This window comes from Felis catus, chromosome B1, assembly GCF_018350175.1.
Source record: "Felis catus isolate Fca126 chromosome B1, F.catus_Fca126_mat1.0, whole genome shotgun sequence".
NCBI lineage: Eukaryota > Metazoa > Chordata > Mammalia > Carnivora > Felidae > Felis > Felis catus.
The window spans coordinates 119187518-119202337 of record NC_058371.1 but is presented as its reverse complement, the minus strand read 5'-3'; the positions used below and the strand labels follow the sequence as shown (position 1 = coordinate 119202337).

At 36.6% G+C, this 14820-nt stretch overlaps 1 long non-coding RNA gene across 5 annotated transcripts in view; it reads right to left on the bottom strand.

Annotated features, from left to right (window-relative positions):
• Positions 1-14820, bottom strand: part of LOC102901174 — a 44048-nt gene that overhangs the window by 25142 nt on the left and 4086 nt on the right. The window lies entirely within an intron of this gene.

The following is a 14820-nucleotide window of genomic DNA, read 5'->3' as shown; positions in this document are numbered from 1 at the left end:
GAACCTAAAAAGGCCTGCCACACATTTTGCTTTTTTCTTTACTGTGGTGGTGAAAAACACAACAGACTGTCACTCACTTGAATGGATAACCTAACAGGTCTCTGGCCATTGAATCCCATGTGGCAGGTCCCTGAAGTTTTACAGGGTTTTTCTTGCACCTTCTGCTAAGCATATGTCTTACCAAAGCATGTAGAGTGTTTACTACTTCCTGCTCTTTGGGCTCATTTAATGTTCATTTCTATAATAGACCAGTGTGATATTCTATCACATAGCAAGATGATCAAGGTCCCTTCAGCACAGAATAGAAAGGTGGCACAGTGCTGAGACAAGACAATAAGGGCTTACTGTTGTCTCTGTCAGTTAAACACAATCTACTTCTGATTTCCCTGAATAACTGGAATGGGAAATCAGGGGGCACTTCCAGAGCAATACCTATATATCATATCAAAGTCTGTATTCATTTCCTCCAATGAAGATACCACACCTATAACAGCAACTACAATTGGCATCTTTGCCTGATAAAATCTTGCAGTAATCCAGTCATTCTTTACTACCCATCTAGTTTTTATACTGTCATTCCCTATGACCCATCTGGTGACCACAAAGGGAAGTTAAGTGGGAATGTGGTATGAATCACTATGCCAGCATGGTGGCACTAATTTCTACAAGTTCCCCAGGGATGCAGTACTGCTTTGGTGAGAGACAAGCAGTTATGAACTTCTACATAGCCCTTCCTCCCATAATAGCATTCACTCCATTGGACAGGAAACTAAAATGAAGACTGCTTCAGTTATTAAAATATGTCTATTCTTACTACACATTAAGACTGGAGAAATAACCCCAATATGGGTCTCTGTGGACTCACTGTTAACCCAGATGCAGGCCAAGACTCCATCTGTCACTTAAGTTTCCTAGGCCTCCTATTTTAACCAGTTGTCCAGGATTAGGTTTTGGGTCTCTAGGTATTAATATAAGTTAAGAGACAGTATCTAATAAGCCTCAGGAGGTCTGGTATTTTCCTTTCTCCAGGAAATGGCCACTAGAGAAGAATTGGGGCAGTGATCCCATAATTTGCTCACCAGGGGAGCTTCAAAAAATATCAATGCCCGGGTCTCACTCCCTGAAATTATGATTTAATTGGCCTGGATGTTCTTGAGAATTCTACGGTGGTCTAAAGTACAGACACGTTTGGGAAGCATGGGATTAGGGGAAGGTTCATGGTTATACACCTGTGGCAGCATTGCAGGATTTTTCTTCAAAGGGACCCAATCTTTCTCCATCATCAAAGAGTTCCAGGTCTGTGAACTGGATGAGATGCTTCAAATTTCATTATGACAACACAAGTTAGTTTAGAATTTTCCCACCTATGTATGTCAAGCAGCAAATTAGTAGGCTACTTAATCTATTACTTAATCTGCTTCCTTTCTTGTTATCCTTTAACCATTACCACCTTTCCCTGAAAGTCAAAACACTCTGATTAACGTTCTCTTCTTTGGATTATTATGGTAATTGTGCCCACCATGTCTCTGATGGTTATATGCCATGACGTGGCCTCTACCAATTTGAGATTATCTTATTCTGAGATCAGGAAACTCAGTTCTACCACAGCATTTATCATCATCAATCTGACAAACAGAGGGCAGCCACTTCAGAGCTCTTTAGGGATGCTTATACTTCTATCACCAATGCATCCTTAATGACTTGGTAAAAATGGAGAATGTCTAAGGAGCCCTTGTTTTCTCTTCTCTACAGTATGCCAGAGTATTTCTGGGATTCTGAAATTATTACTTCAAATTTCATTTGTAGGTCATTTATTATTTGTAGACTGTTATTGAGCCCATGCCTCATCCTAGCAAACTATTAATGCCAATATATGAGATGTTGATTCTCAGGTGAGTGCACCCATGCCAATAAATTTGCCATGATAAAACCTTGTATTGATTCCCCCTTGGTGTAACATCCTTAGAACCCACTTCTATATATACTCCTCAGGTTTCTGCTGATCAACATGGTAAGGTCTTTAACTCCTGTGTAGGTTATCTCATGCCATAGCAGGCCACATACTTCTCTGATTAGGTGATCTTGAGATTTATCTAGGGATACTGCGAGGTGATGAAGGTACGTTCTGAGAACAGATACCAGCCTATGAGAGAGCTGTTCCCAGTGCAGTCACCGAAAGCCTCTATGCAGAGGAGGCTAGTTTCCCCAGAGAGCCAAGAAGTTTGGGGGATATGCAGGTTCAGCATTCTCATCTTCATTCTTGTCTGCTCAAAAGTCTCCATTCTGTCTTAGGGCCCCACATCTTTCTCACCAATGCTCTACCCTTAGACTAAGAAAACTGGAAGAACTGAGTATTTTATTGGTACTACAAATCTACCTTTTCTGCCCACTGCTTATAGGAGATGAAGGACTCCTTCAAAGCTGTGGTGGAGGAGTTCTGACACTCTCTATGCATTCTCAGCTACATAGTCATAGTTTTTACATTTTTCTTTTTCCTGTGTACATTCTGTTTAGGTTCATAAGAGAGGCCTGGTGGATCCACAATCTTAAATCACTATGGTTACCACAGTGAAGGTTCTCACCTTCACTCCATCCCATGCTATTAATAGTAAGTATAACAGTACCTTAAGCCATGGATCACTTGTGGTCCCTTTGTCTATAGCAATGAAGTTATCCCTGTGATTGATTTTACATGTGTGTGTGTATTTAATTCAACCTCAAAGGGTCCATCTCCTGTAACAGCTCTGGTACTAATTACTCTTTCAGTCAGGGTTATAAAAAAAATTGAAGGCACATGTGAAATAATTTAAGAATGAAAAAGATTGGTGAAAATAAATTACACTAAAATCAGGAACTTTGTTTTTTCAAAAGATGCTACTGAGAAAATGAAAAGACAAACCATACTATGAGAAAGGATATTTGGTATATATATGTGTGTTCAAGAACTCATATCCAGAATAAAGAAGTCCTAAAAATCAGTCAGAAAATGACAACTCAACAGAAATATGGGCAAGTGACTTGAACAAGCACTTCAAACCAGAGGATCTCTAAATGGCAAATAACATAAAATGGTGCTCAGTCTCAATCATCACCAGTAACATGCAAATTAAAGCTAAAATGAAATGCCACTACACACCCATCAGAATGGCTAACATTAAAAACAGTGATGATACCAAGTGTTGCTCAGGGTGTGGAGACTGTGAAACTTTCATATACTTTTGGTGGGGATATAAATAACATAAACTTTGGAAAACTGTCATTCTGTATACAGTGTGAACATACCTTGAGACCAAGGAATTTTAATCCTAAGTATTCTCTCAAAAGAAGTCTTCCCATTCACACCAAGAGACACATAAGAGAATGTTTATGGCATCATTATTGGTTAATAGCCCCAGGGTAGAAAAACCCAAATATCAACAACAGGATGGATAAATATATTTGGTGTAGTCATACAATGGAATATAGCAATGAATGTGAACTTTTCCAAACAATACAGAACAATCTCATATACATATGAAATGCACACTTAATACCATTTATGTAAGGTTGAAAGTGAGGCAAAATTGGTCTATGGTTAGAAACTGGAAGAATGATGACATTGAGGAGAAAGGCAGGATAGTTATTGAGAGGTTGTATACTATGTAAACAGTAATACTCTATTTTCTGAGTGGTGGATACAGTGATATTTTTACTTTATGATAGATACTTCATTTATTTCCATAGTATTCTATATTTTGATTTTTTAAAAGGGTGGGCCTAAAAAGACTGGAACTATTTGTTTATGCCTCCATGCCCCTCTCCATTAATTCAAGTACTTCTTCCTTCAAGGTCCAGTTCAGATTCCGTATCTTACATGAAGTCCAACCACTCCAGATAGAGGCAATTTATCTTTCTATATGGTTTTTATTACATCCCCAGGGAGGCAGTATAACAATAGAAATATGGGCAAAGGGGTTTGGGCTTCAATCTGTAAGGCAAATAAAAGTAGGATAGTGACATGGTCATATTTGTATCTGCATACCATAAATGTGTTTAACCAACTTTACTTATACATATTTCTTTGAATATGTGGGCAAATATAAAACTTTATATATACCTGTAAGTATGTAATATGCTACACTGTTATAATATTTGTTCCCAATGAATAATTCTTTGGTTTATGCCTTTTTGCAATATGCCTTTGGAGGAATAGATAATTTGGGGGGGGGGGGGAGGAAGTCTCTTTCTCTTGTTACCTAGCTCACCAATTAATCTAGTCTCTCAATGTCCTTTCTTCTTCCTTCAGTATTAGAATGCCCAAGTTTTAGCTTTGTACATTGCCACATAGTTAAGGACTATATTTCCTAGCCTCCCTTGAAAGTGTGGCCATATGACTATATTTTGGCCCGTGACTTATAAGTGGAAATGACGGCTGCAACTCCTATGGCATTCCCTTAAGAAAAGGTAGCTAGAACAAAGGTATTTGTCATTTAAAATATTTTAACACAGATTGCCAGAGTGCTTTGTAAATAGGTTGAAAAGTTCACATGTATACCAGCAATGTAAAACAATACCCTTTTACTTGGATCCTCACTAGCAAGAGGGAATTTAAAATTTTGCCCACTCTGAAAAGATGTTTCATCATACTCATAACAGGAGAAAAACATAATAAACTAATATTAAACATTTTCACTTTTCAATCTCAAATCCAAAAGTCTGATAACATATTCTAATGACAGTGCTACACATTCTCAACTGTTCTTTATACAACACTTATGGAGGAAAATTCGGCAATATCATCAAAATTACACACACACACACACACACACACACACACACATGCGCACAACTTGATCTAACAATCTTATTTCTGTAAATTTATACTACAGATATCTTGAACATGTGAGACAAAACTATGAACAGGATTTTTCATTACTACATTGTTTTTAAGAGCAAAAGACTGAAAACAATGCAAATATCCATCACAGAAGTTTGCAAAATAAATTCTGGCATTCTTTTTTTTTTTTTTTTTTTTTTTGAGAGAGAGAGAGAGACAAAGAGAGCATGAGTGGGGGGAGAGTAGGAGAGGGGCAAAAGAGAGAGGGAGAGGGAGGGGAAGAGAGGGAGAGAGAGAGACAGAGAGACACACATAGAGAGAGAATCCTAAGCAGGCTCCATGCTCAGCATGGAGCTCAACCTGGGGCTCCATCCCATGTCCCTGGGATCATGACCTGAACTGAAATCAAGGGTTGGATGCTCAACTGACTGAACCACCCAGCTGCCCCAATTCTGGCATTCTTGTAATACAAATACTACGTGGCTGTTAAAAAATGAGTAATCTTATTATGCAGCTGATTAAATACCTCTAAGATGTATTGCAACCAAAAAAGTGAGATGTGGAACATAGTGTACATTATGATACATTGTTTTTTAAAAAGGAGAATATAAATTTGTATAAGAAAGCTCTGGGAATTACTTCAAATCTATTAGAATGGCTGTTATCAAAAAGACAAGAAGTAACAAATGTTGGTGAGGATGTGGAGAAAAGAGAATTTTTGTGCACTGTTCGTGGAATTATGTATTGGAATAGCCACTATGGCAAACAGTGTGGAAGTTCCTCAAAAACTTAAAACTAGAACTACCATATGACTTGGCAATTCCACATCTGGGTATTTATTCAAAGACAATGAGAATGCTCCAAAGGATATATGCACACCCATGTTCATTGCAGCACTATTTACAATAGCCAAGATATGGAAACAACCTAAATATACATTGAAAGATGAATGGATAAAGAAAATGTAGTAGATATGGAATAAGTCATGGAAATAAAAGCCACAGCATAAAGAATATAATCAATGATATTGTAAGTGTTGTATGGTGACAGATAGTAGCTACACTTGTGATGAGCATAGCATAATGTACAAATTGGTCAAATTAGTATGTTGTACATATGAACTAATATAACATTGTGTGTCAACTACACTCAAAAAAAAAAAAGAAAAATTCATGATCGAAGTTTAGAGGGAAAAAAAAGAAAAACATGTCATACATATTTAGAATAGAATATCATTTAACCATAAAAAATAATGAAATCTTGCCATTTGCAACAACATAGACCACGTGGGCATAATGCTAAGTGAAATAAGTCAGATTGAGAAAGACAAATACCACATGATCTCACTTGTATGTGGAATATAAAAACAACCAACCAACCAGCCAAGCTCAGAGATAGAGAACAGACTGGTGGTTGCCAGGGGTGGGGTGGGCAAAATGGGTGAAGGGGGTCAAGAGGTACAAACTTCCAGTAATAAATAAGTCATAAGGATGGAATGTACAGAAGGTAACTATAATTAATAATACTGTTTTGCGTATTTGAAAGTTGCTGAGAGTAAATCTTAAAAAGTCCTCGCCATAAGAAAAAAAATTCTGTAAGTGTATGGTAACTAGACTTATTGTGATGATCATTTCACAATATTTACAAATATCAAATCATCATGCTGTACACCTGTACATATAAAGTTTCATGTCAATTATACATACCTCAATTGAAAAAAAAGAATACCATGACAAGAAAGACTGCAAAAGAAAGGGAAAAGAAAAAGAAAAAATAAGCTCTAGGAAGATACATGAGAAAATTGTAAAAGTAGTTGTGAGATGGATGGATAGATGGCTGTGGCATGAGAAATGGTGGAGGGGATATACATGTGGGAAATTTCAAAACATAAGTCTATTTATACACACGTGCACACACACACCATTTGAATGAATTACCTACTCAAAAAGAAAAGAAGTTTCCATATGGTGAATTCCTTAGTTTCCTTTATGTGATTTTTGTCAAGTCCATTTACCCATCTGATTCTTCTACTGTAAATCAGGGGTAAGATACACGTCATAGTACTTTGTGAGCACTTATATGTGTGCATAGTTCAGTGCTGGTTACATAATCAGCATTTAATGTTAGTTGAATTAAAACAATAGTTTGACAGTCTGTTAGGCCTAACTGGCACCTCATTATTATTTTACTTCGCATGCTCCTGATTTCTCCTGATTCTGAGCATCTTTTCACATTTGGAGTTACTCTTTGTTGAGTTCATATTCTTTGTTACCCACTTTTCTGTTGAACTACATGTTCCCTTAATGTGAATTTCTAAGAGGGTTTTGTGTATTACAGATGTTAAACCTCCTCATGAATATTTTTCAAAATTTATTGCACATCTATTAACCTTAATTATAACTTTTCTATGCAGGCTACTTTTTAATAATGACAAGTGTCTATCTTTTTTGAGAAGAATGTATATTCTGCTCTTTTGGGGTGAAGTATTCTATAAATGTCAATTAGATCCAATTGGCTGATGGTAATACACAGTTCAACCGTATCCTCACTGATTTTCTGCCTGCTAGATCTATCAATTACCATAAGAGGGGTGTTGAAATCTCCAACCATAATAGTGATTTGTCTATTTCTCTTTGTAGTTCTACTTTTGCCTTAGCTATTTTAATGCTTTGTTGTGAGATATGCACATTAAAGTTTATATCTTTTTGAAGAATGGACACCTTTATCATTATGTAATGCTCCTCTCTATCCCTGATAATTTTCCTTTTTCTAAAGTCTGTTTTCCCTGAACATAGCAACTATAGCTTTCTTTTGATTAGTATGAGATTGGTGGGTCTTTCTCCATTCTTTTGCTTTTAACCCGTATCTTTATATGTAAAATAGATTTCTTACATGATTCCTGAGAAAATGGGGCACTACTAATGGCTGTGGGCTTCCTTCCTCCAAACAAACCCTAGGTAACTACAGAAATAAAGGAGCAAGGGCTTGAGGAATAAGATAAAAAAACTGAGAAAACCCTGGTAAGGGTCAGGAGTAAGTTTTTAAGTATTGTTCCTGGCACTTCCCTTCACTGCTTTGGGACAATCAGTCCAGACAACTGACTGCTACAGATATCATTAGCAACCGCTTCCCAGTATAGAATAATACAAAGGGTCTGTTGAAGCGAGTTGCTGATGATAAAGTGTGTGGGCTGAACAGATACTCTAGAAAATTGAGACATTCACTCTCCAACTCCTTCCCCAAACCTCTAGGGTTTTGATGGATTACAAGAGCCTTCTGCTAGATTATGAGTTTCAAATTAAATCCTCACCAGAGGAGTTTTCAGAGGAAACAGTAGCAACAGAGATAGAACACTATAGCTCCTCTGTGGTGTCTGGAGCTCTCTGCTCTCTAATCCTTAAACTTGTGGGAAGGGATAAAAATTAGGGTCTGCCCTTTTGCTCTTCCTCAATATCCATTATCAGAACAGAAGCTTGTGAACCAAGTATCTAGACTCCTAGGAATATGATCACTATGTAACACAACAAGTTACACAACATATACCAACTGAAGCAGAATTATAGGAATAAATGTAGACATTTAATTTAAAAAATTTTAAAGAATTAAACAATTAGTCATTCAACAAAAAGTTTACTGAGCACCTACTAGTGTCAGGCACTGAGGATCCATCATGAACAAGATAGACAAAAATCTTTATTCTTGTACGTTTTATTTTCTAGTGGTGGGAAATGGCATGAGGGACAGAGACAAAAGCATACAAACAACTTATTATCTAACTAAGGAATAAGCCATTTTAGAAGGTAATATTTGCTATAAAAATAAGGCTGATTGGGATTGTGAAAAGGGTCACAATTTTAAAATGAAACTAAGCCTAAAATAGGAGTGAAGAGGATGTTGAGTGGGAGGTCAGTAATGTTTGAAGAAACAAGAAATCATAAAAAAAAAAAAGCCATATGAGAATATTAGGTATGGAAACGAGTTTAAAGAACATCATAAATAAATTAAAATTAAATTAAATTAAAAAAAAGGAACATCATAGATGGATAAACAGGGTTGATCAGATTTTAAGTTGCTTTTGAGGTACAGAATTTTAATATTTTTATGTAGTTAAAACCTCTAGATTTTTTACCCTTGTGGTTTCCTGTGTTTTCATGTTTGAAACACCGTCATCCAGAGATTTTTTTTTTAGCTTTATAATTGCAACATTTTAAATTATAAAATAGTATTTGTAGATGGTAAGAAATTCAAACAAAATAGAAGGAAAGTAGAAAGTAAAAGACCTCATTAACTCTCCTCCATTATCCTTTCTATAGGGGTAATCATTTTTCTATGTATCTTTTCAGAAATTTTCTATGTATAATCAAATATGTATACATACATGGTTTAAAAAATTTATAGCAGCTTGCTTTTTCATTTCCCAATATGGATTGACTCCAGAGAATGAGGTTTTAAATGACAGCAGAATTTCATTTAGGAGGCATGATTACAGAGATAATAAAACGATCACTGGATGGTCAGTGGTTGGGGGACAGTAGGGATGAACAGGTGGAGAAACACAGGGCATTTTTAGGGCACTGAAACTATTCTGTATACTATAATTCTGGATACATGACATTATGCATTTGTCAAAACCTACAGAACTGTACAAAACAGAAGGAACCTTAATGCAAACTATGGACTTTAGTTAATATTAATGTATCAATATTGGTTTATCAATGGTAACAAATAAATATACCACACTAATACAAGATGTTAACAATAGGAGAAACTGAGTGTGTGTGTGTGAGATGTGGGAATTCTGTATCTTCTGTCCAGTTTTTCTGTAAACTTAGAACTGCTCCAAAAACAATCTATGAAAAAAAACCTCATTTAGAAAAACTATTTTGTAAACTATTTTTGTAAAGCTTTGTATAGGATACTTTAGAGATGGAGGCTAGAGGTCAAATATCAGGCAGGTTGTTGCTATGGTCCAAGCTTAAAATGATTAGTACTAAGGTAGCAAATGAAATTAGTTTGAAAAGATTTGCTAATACTTAAGAAAACTGCATCTGAGAAGTCTTTTTTTTTTTTAAGTAATTTTTTGAGAAAGTGTGTGCACACGCATGAGTGGGGGAGGGGCAGAGGGTGGGTGAGCGAGCGAGCGAGTGAGAGAATCTTAAGCAGGCTCCACACCCAGTGCGGAGCTCAACGTGGGGCTTGATCTCATGACCATGAGATCATAGCCTGAGCCTAAATTAAGCATTGGATGCTTAACCAACTGAGCCACCCAGGTGCCCCTGCATTCTTAGAAATTTTAAGTAGAATTTAAAGTTTGTGATTTAAATAGGTAATCTGCCAAAAATATTATGTTAGTCAGGAACAGCAAAAAAACCCCACCAATATGGGCAAGAATTATGAGAACAAAAAAATATGGCTGAAAAGATGTGAATAGCCATGACTGACATGTTGACTATATTTTACCTTAACACGACATGGAGGAATAAGGAAGTTATTCATCCATTACACTTGGTGTTACTCATGTTCTTAAATTGTTCATTTCCATATTTTTATAACTTACCTTTAATTTCTTTAACAAATCAGTCATTAACAAGACATTATTGGATGCTTTCAATCTAAATAGCACTATTTCATACAAAATGCAGCTATCTCAAATTTATTCTATGCACAACACAAAGCATTAGATTCCTGTTTTCTTTAATGCCTAATTCATCACACTTGGGAGTAGGCCAGTTCCATAAATTTCTGAGTTAAATAAGAATCTGTTCTAATATTTTGAATGATTACATATGAAGATTATAGTAAGTATGGCATTTCTTTTTTTTTTTTTTTTTTTTTTTTTTATTTATTTTTGGGACAGAGAGAGACAGAGCATGAACGGGGGAGGGGCAGAGAGAGAGAGGGAGACACAGAATCGGAAACAGGCTCCAGGCTCCGAGCCATCAGCCCAGAGCCCGACGCGGGGCTCGAACTCACGGACCGGGAGATCGTGACCTGGCTGAAGTCGGACGCTTAACCGACTGCGCCACCCAGGCGCCCCGTAAGTATGGCATTTCTAAGGCAAAAAGGTAGCTTCCAAAAAAGAAAAGGAAACTTCAAAGATCTACAGAATTAAGCTTTTTGTTATGTATGTATGCACATATCTATGTACGTATTTACTTCTTAACTGTAATATTTTTCTAGTCCATGACTGCAAAAGTGGCATCTCAATACAGATGGTCCCTTGTGATGGTTTGACTCATGATTTTTCAACTGCATGATGGTGGGAAAGCAATATGCATTCAGTAGAAACTGTACTTCAAATTTTGAATTAGGGTTTTCTTTTGGGCTAGTGATATACAGTATGATACTCTCTAGTGATCCTGGGCAGTGGCAGCAGCCACAGCTCCCAGCCAACCATGAAATCACCAGCATAAACAACCAATACATTTACAACCATTCCGTAACAATACAACTCTTCTGGTTTTCACTTTCAATACAGTATTCAATACATAAGGTGAGATATTATACACCAGGTTTTGTGTAAGATGATCTTGCCCAACGATAGGCTAATGTAAGTATTCTAAGCATGTTTAAGGTAGGATAGACTAAGCTATGATGTTAGTTATATTAGCTTTATTAAAGGTGTTTTTGACTTAATATATTTTCAACTTATGATGGGTTTATTGAGGCATAACCTCATTGTAAACTGAGGAAGAACTGTATACACTCATAGAATTATGGGGTAGAGGGGCTGTTTCAAAGCTCACTCTATTCCACTACATGTCTCTAGAAATTTCCTACTAGACAATTCTATATACTGCTTGTTTTTAGTACCAGAAGTATTATGGAAGATGATTTTAAAATAGCTTTACCATATGTTATTAATTCACCAATACCAGTTTTGTTTCTCCAATTTTGCTTTTATTTCCAGTTTGCTGCATTTCCTCTTAAAGCTGTGGGTAAGGCAAGGCAGTTAAAATATGGTTCCTCATAAAGAAAGGGGAAGTATAATGTGAGAACACCAAACACCAAAATCAAAATACTCTTTTTAGTAAATTTTGTTTATCCCCTTAAAAATGTTTCAATAAATAAGTTGATAGGTTTAATAAAAGTTCTTTTTAAACATCTGCTTAGTTTCTCATGTAATGATCATTCATTCAACCCCAAACTATAGCCCAGGAGGGTAAGCCTGCAAATAACTTTCAGACATACAGGCATACCTAAGAGATATTTTGGGTTCGGCTCCAGACCACCACAATAAAGCAAGTATCTCAATAAAGTGAGTCAAATAAATTTTTTGGCTTCCCAGTGCGTGTAAGTTATTTTATACTATACTATACTATACCCTATTAAGTGTACAACAGCATTATGTCTAAAAAACCCAATGTACAAACCTTAATTAAAATCCTTTATTACTTGGGAATGCAAGCTGGTGCAGCTACTCTGGAAAACAGTATGGAGGTTCCTCAAAAAACTAAAAATAGAATTACCCTACGACCCAGCAATTGCACTACTAGGCATTTATCCAAGGGATATAGGTGTGCTGTTTCGAAGGGACACATGCACCCCCATGTTTATAGCAGCACTATCAACAATAGCCAAAGTATGGAAAGAGCCCAAATGTCCATTGATGGATGAATGGATAAAGCAAATGTGGCATATATATACAATGCAGTATTACTTGGCAATCAAAAAGAATGAAATCTTGCCATTTGCAAGTACGTGGATGGAACTAGACGGTATTATGCCAAGTGAAATTAGTCAGTCAGAGAAAGACAAAAATCATATGACTTCACTCATATGAGGACTTTAAGAGACGAAACAGATGAGCATAAGGGAAGGGAAGCAAAAATAATAAAAATAGGGAGGGGGCCAAAACAGAAGAGACTCACAAATATCGAGAACAAACTGAGAGTTACGGGAGGGGTTGTGGGAGGAGGGATGGGCTAAATGGGTAAGGGACACTAAAGAATCTACTCCTGAAATCACTGTTGCACTATATGCTAACTAATTTGGATGTAAATTAAAAAAAATAAAAAATAAAACAAGTTAAAATAAAAAAATCCTTTATTACTAAAAATGCTAACCATCATTTGAGCTTTCAGTGAGTCACAGATCACCAAAACAAAAAATGAAAAAGTGTGAAATATTGTGAGAATTACCAAAGTGTGACACAAAGACACAAAGAGAGCAAAAGCTGTTGGAAAATGGTGCCAACAGACTTGCTCTGCACAGGGCTGCCACAAACCTTCAGTTTGTAAAAAATGCATTATCTGCGAAGCACAATAAACAAAGCTATGCCTGTGTTAGGTGTTCCATTAATTTCATCTTACTGTTTCAATTCATCAATCTGCAACTCCTTTACCTCTCTTTTAGTTTGGGTTTCATATTTCCTTAATCACATGCCCTACTTTTTCTTGGTTTAATCCTAACTTAGGTTGTACACATTCTCCATTAGCTTAAGAAAAGATGTACAAAATGTGTATTTTCTAAGACCTTTTAGGTTTGAAAATAACTTTATTCTAGCCCCATAATTAACTTACAGGTTGTCTTATTCAGAATTCTAAATTACAATTAATTTTTCATCAGAATTTTCAAGCACTGCTCTATTATCCTTTTGTTTGCAGAGTTGCTACTGAGAAGTGCAGCACATTAACCTTTGTGTACATCACATGAAACCTGTTTTTTTCTCTCCATAAACTTGTACAATCTACTCTTTGTTTCTGAAGAAGTCCAGAAATCTGTGTGGGGTCCCCTTAAGCATTTTATACTTACAGCAATCTTAATAAGATACCCAAGAGCCACATGTGATTAGCACTGACACACTGCACTATCAAACTGACCATGCAGCCCTACAGCAACCACTGTGAAAAACAAAACAAAGTACAGCTATAATAAAAAGATGTGCTAATAGTGATATAAATAATTATGACAATGATAAAAGATAACACAACTGTGCATGTATATGTGCCAGGTGAGTTTAGTTGCTTTATATGTTTTAATCCACTAAATTTCTACATACAGTACAACCTTAAGAGGTAGGTTCTATCTATCTATCTACCTATCTATCCATCCATCCATCCATCCATCCATCTATATTTCTTAAACTAGCTTAAAACATTTTTTTTAATGTTTACTTATTTTTGAGAAAGAGACAGAGAGACAAGAGTGTGAGCAGGGGAGGGGCAGAGAGAAAGAGAGACAGAATCTGAAGCAGGCTCCAGGCTCTGAGCTGTCAGCACAGAGACCAACGTGGGGCTCGAACTCACGAACCGCGAGATCATGACCTGAGCCAAAGTCGGACACTTAATTGACTGGGTCACCCAGGCACCCCAATACTATCTACATTTTGAAAGGTTACATAATTTACCTTGGCAGAGCCAGAATTCTAGTCCAAACAGTCCAGTTCCAGAGTCAGTGGTCTTAACTGTTATGATATACTACCTTCCAGTAGTAAGGGGCAGAGGGTTTTTTTTTTTTTTAAACGTTTATTTATTTTTGAGACAATGCGAGAGACAGAGTACAAGCAGCAGAGGGGCAGACAGAGGGAGACACAGAATCCGAAGCGGGCTCCAGGCTCTGAGCTGTCGTGTCGAACTCACGAACTGTAAGATCATGACCTGGGCTGAAGTCGGATGCTTAACTGACTGAGCCACTCAGGCACCCCTAATGGCAGAGGTTTTTTTGTTGTTTGTTATATTGCTTTTATTTTTTTTTTCAGGTTTATTTATTTTGAGAGAGAGAGAGGAGAGAGAGGGAAAGAGAATCCCAAGCAGGGGATTTGACGTGGGGCTTGATTGCATGAAAAGTGAGATCATAACCTGAGTGAAACCATGAGTTGGATGCTTAATGGACTGAGCCACCCAGGCACTCCTTAAATTTATTATTATTATTATTATTATTATTATTATTATTATTTTAGAGAGGGAGAGAGAATGCAAGCAGGGAGAGAGAGTCAGAAAGAGAGAGAATCCCAAATAGGCTCCACATTCAGCACAGAGCCCGATGCAGGGCTCGATTCCACT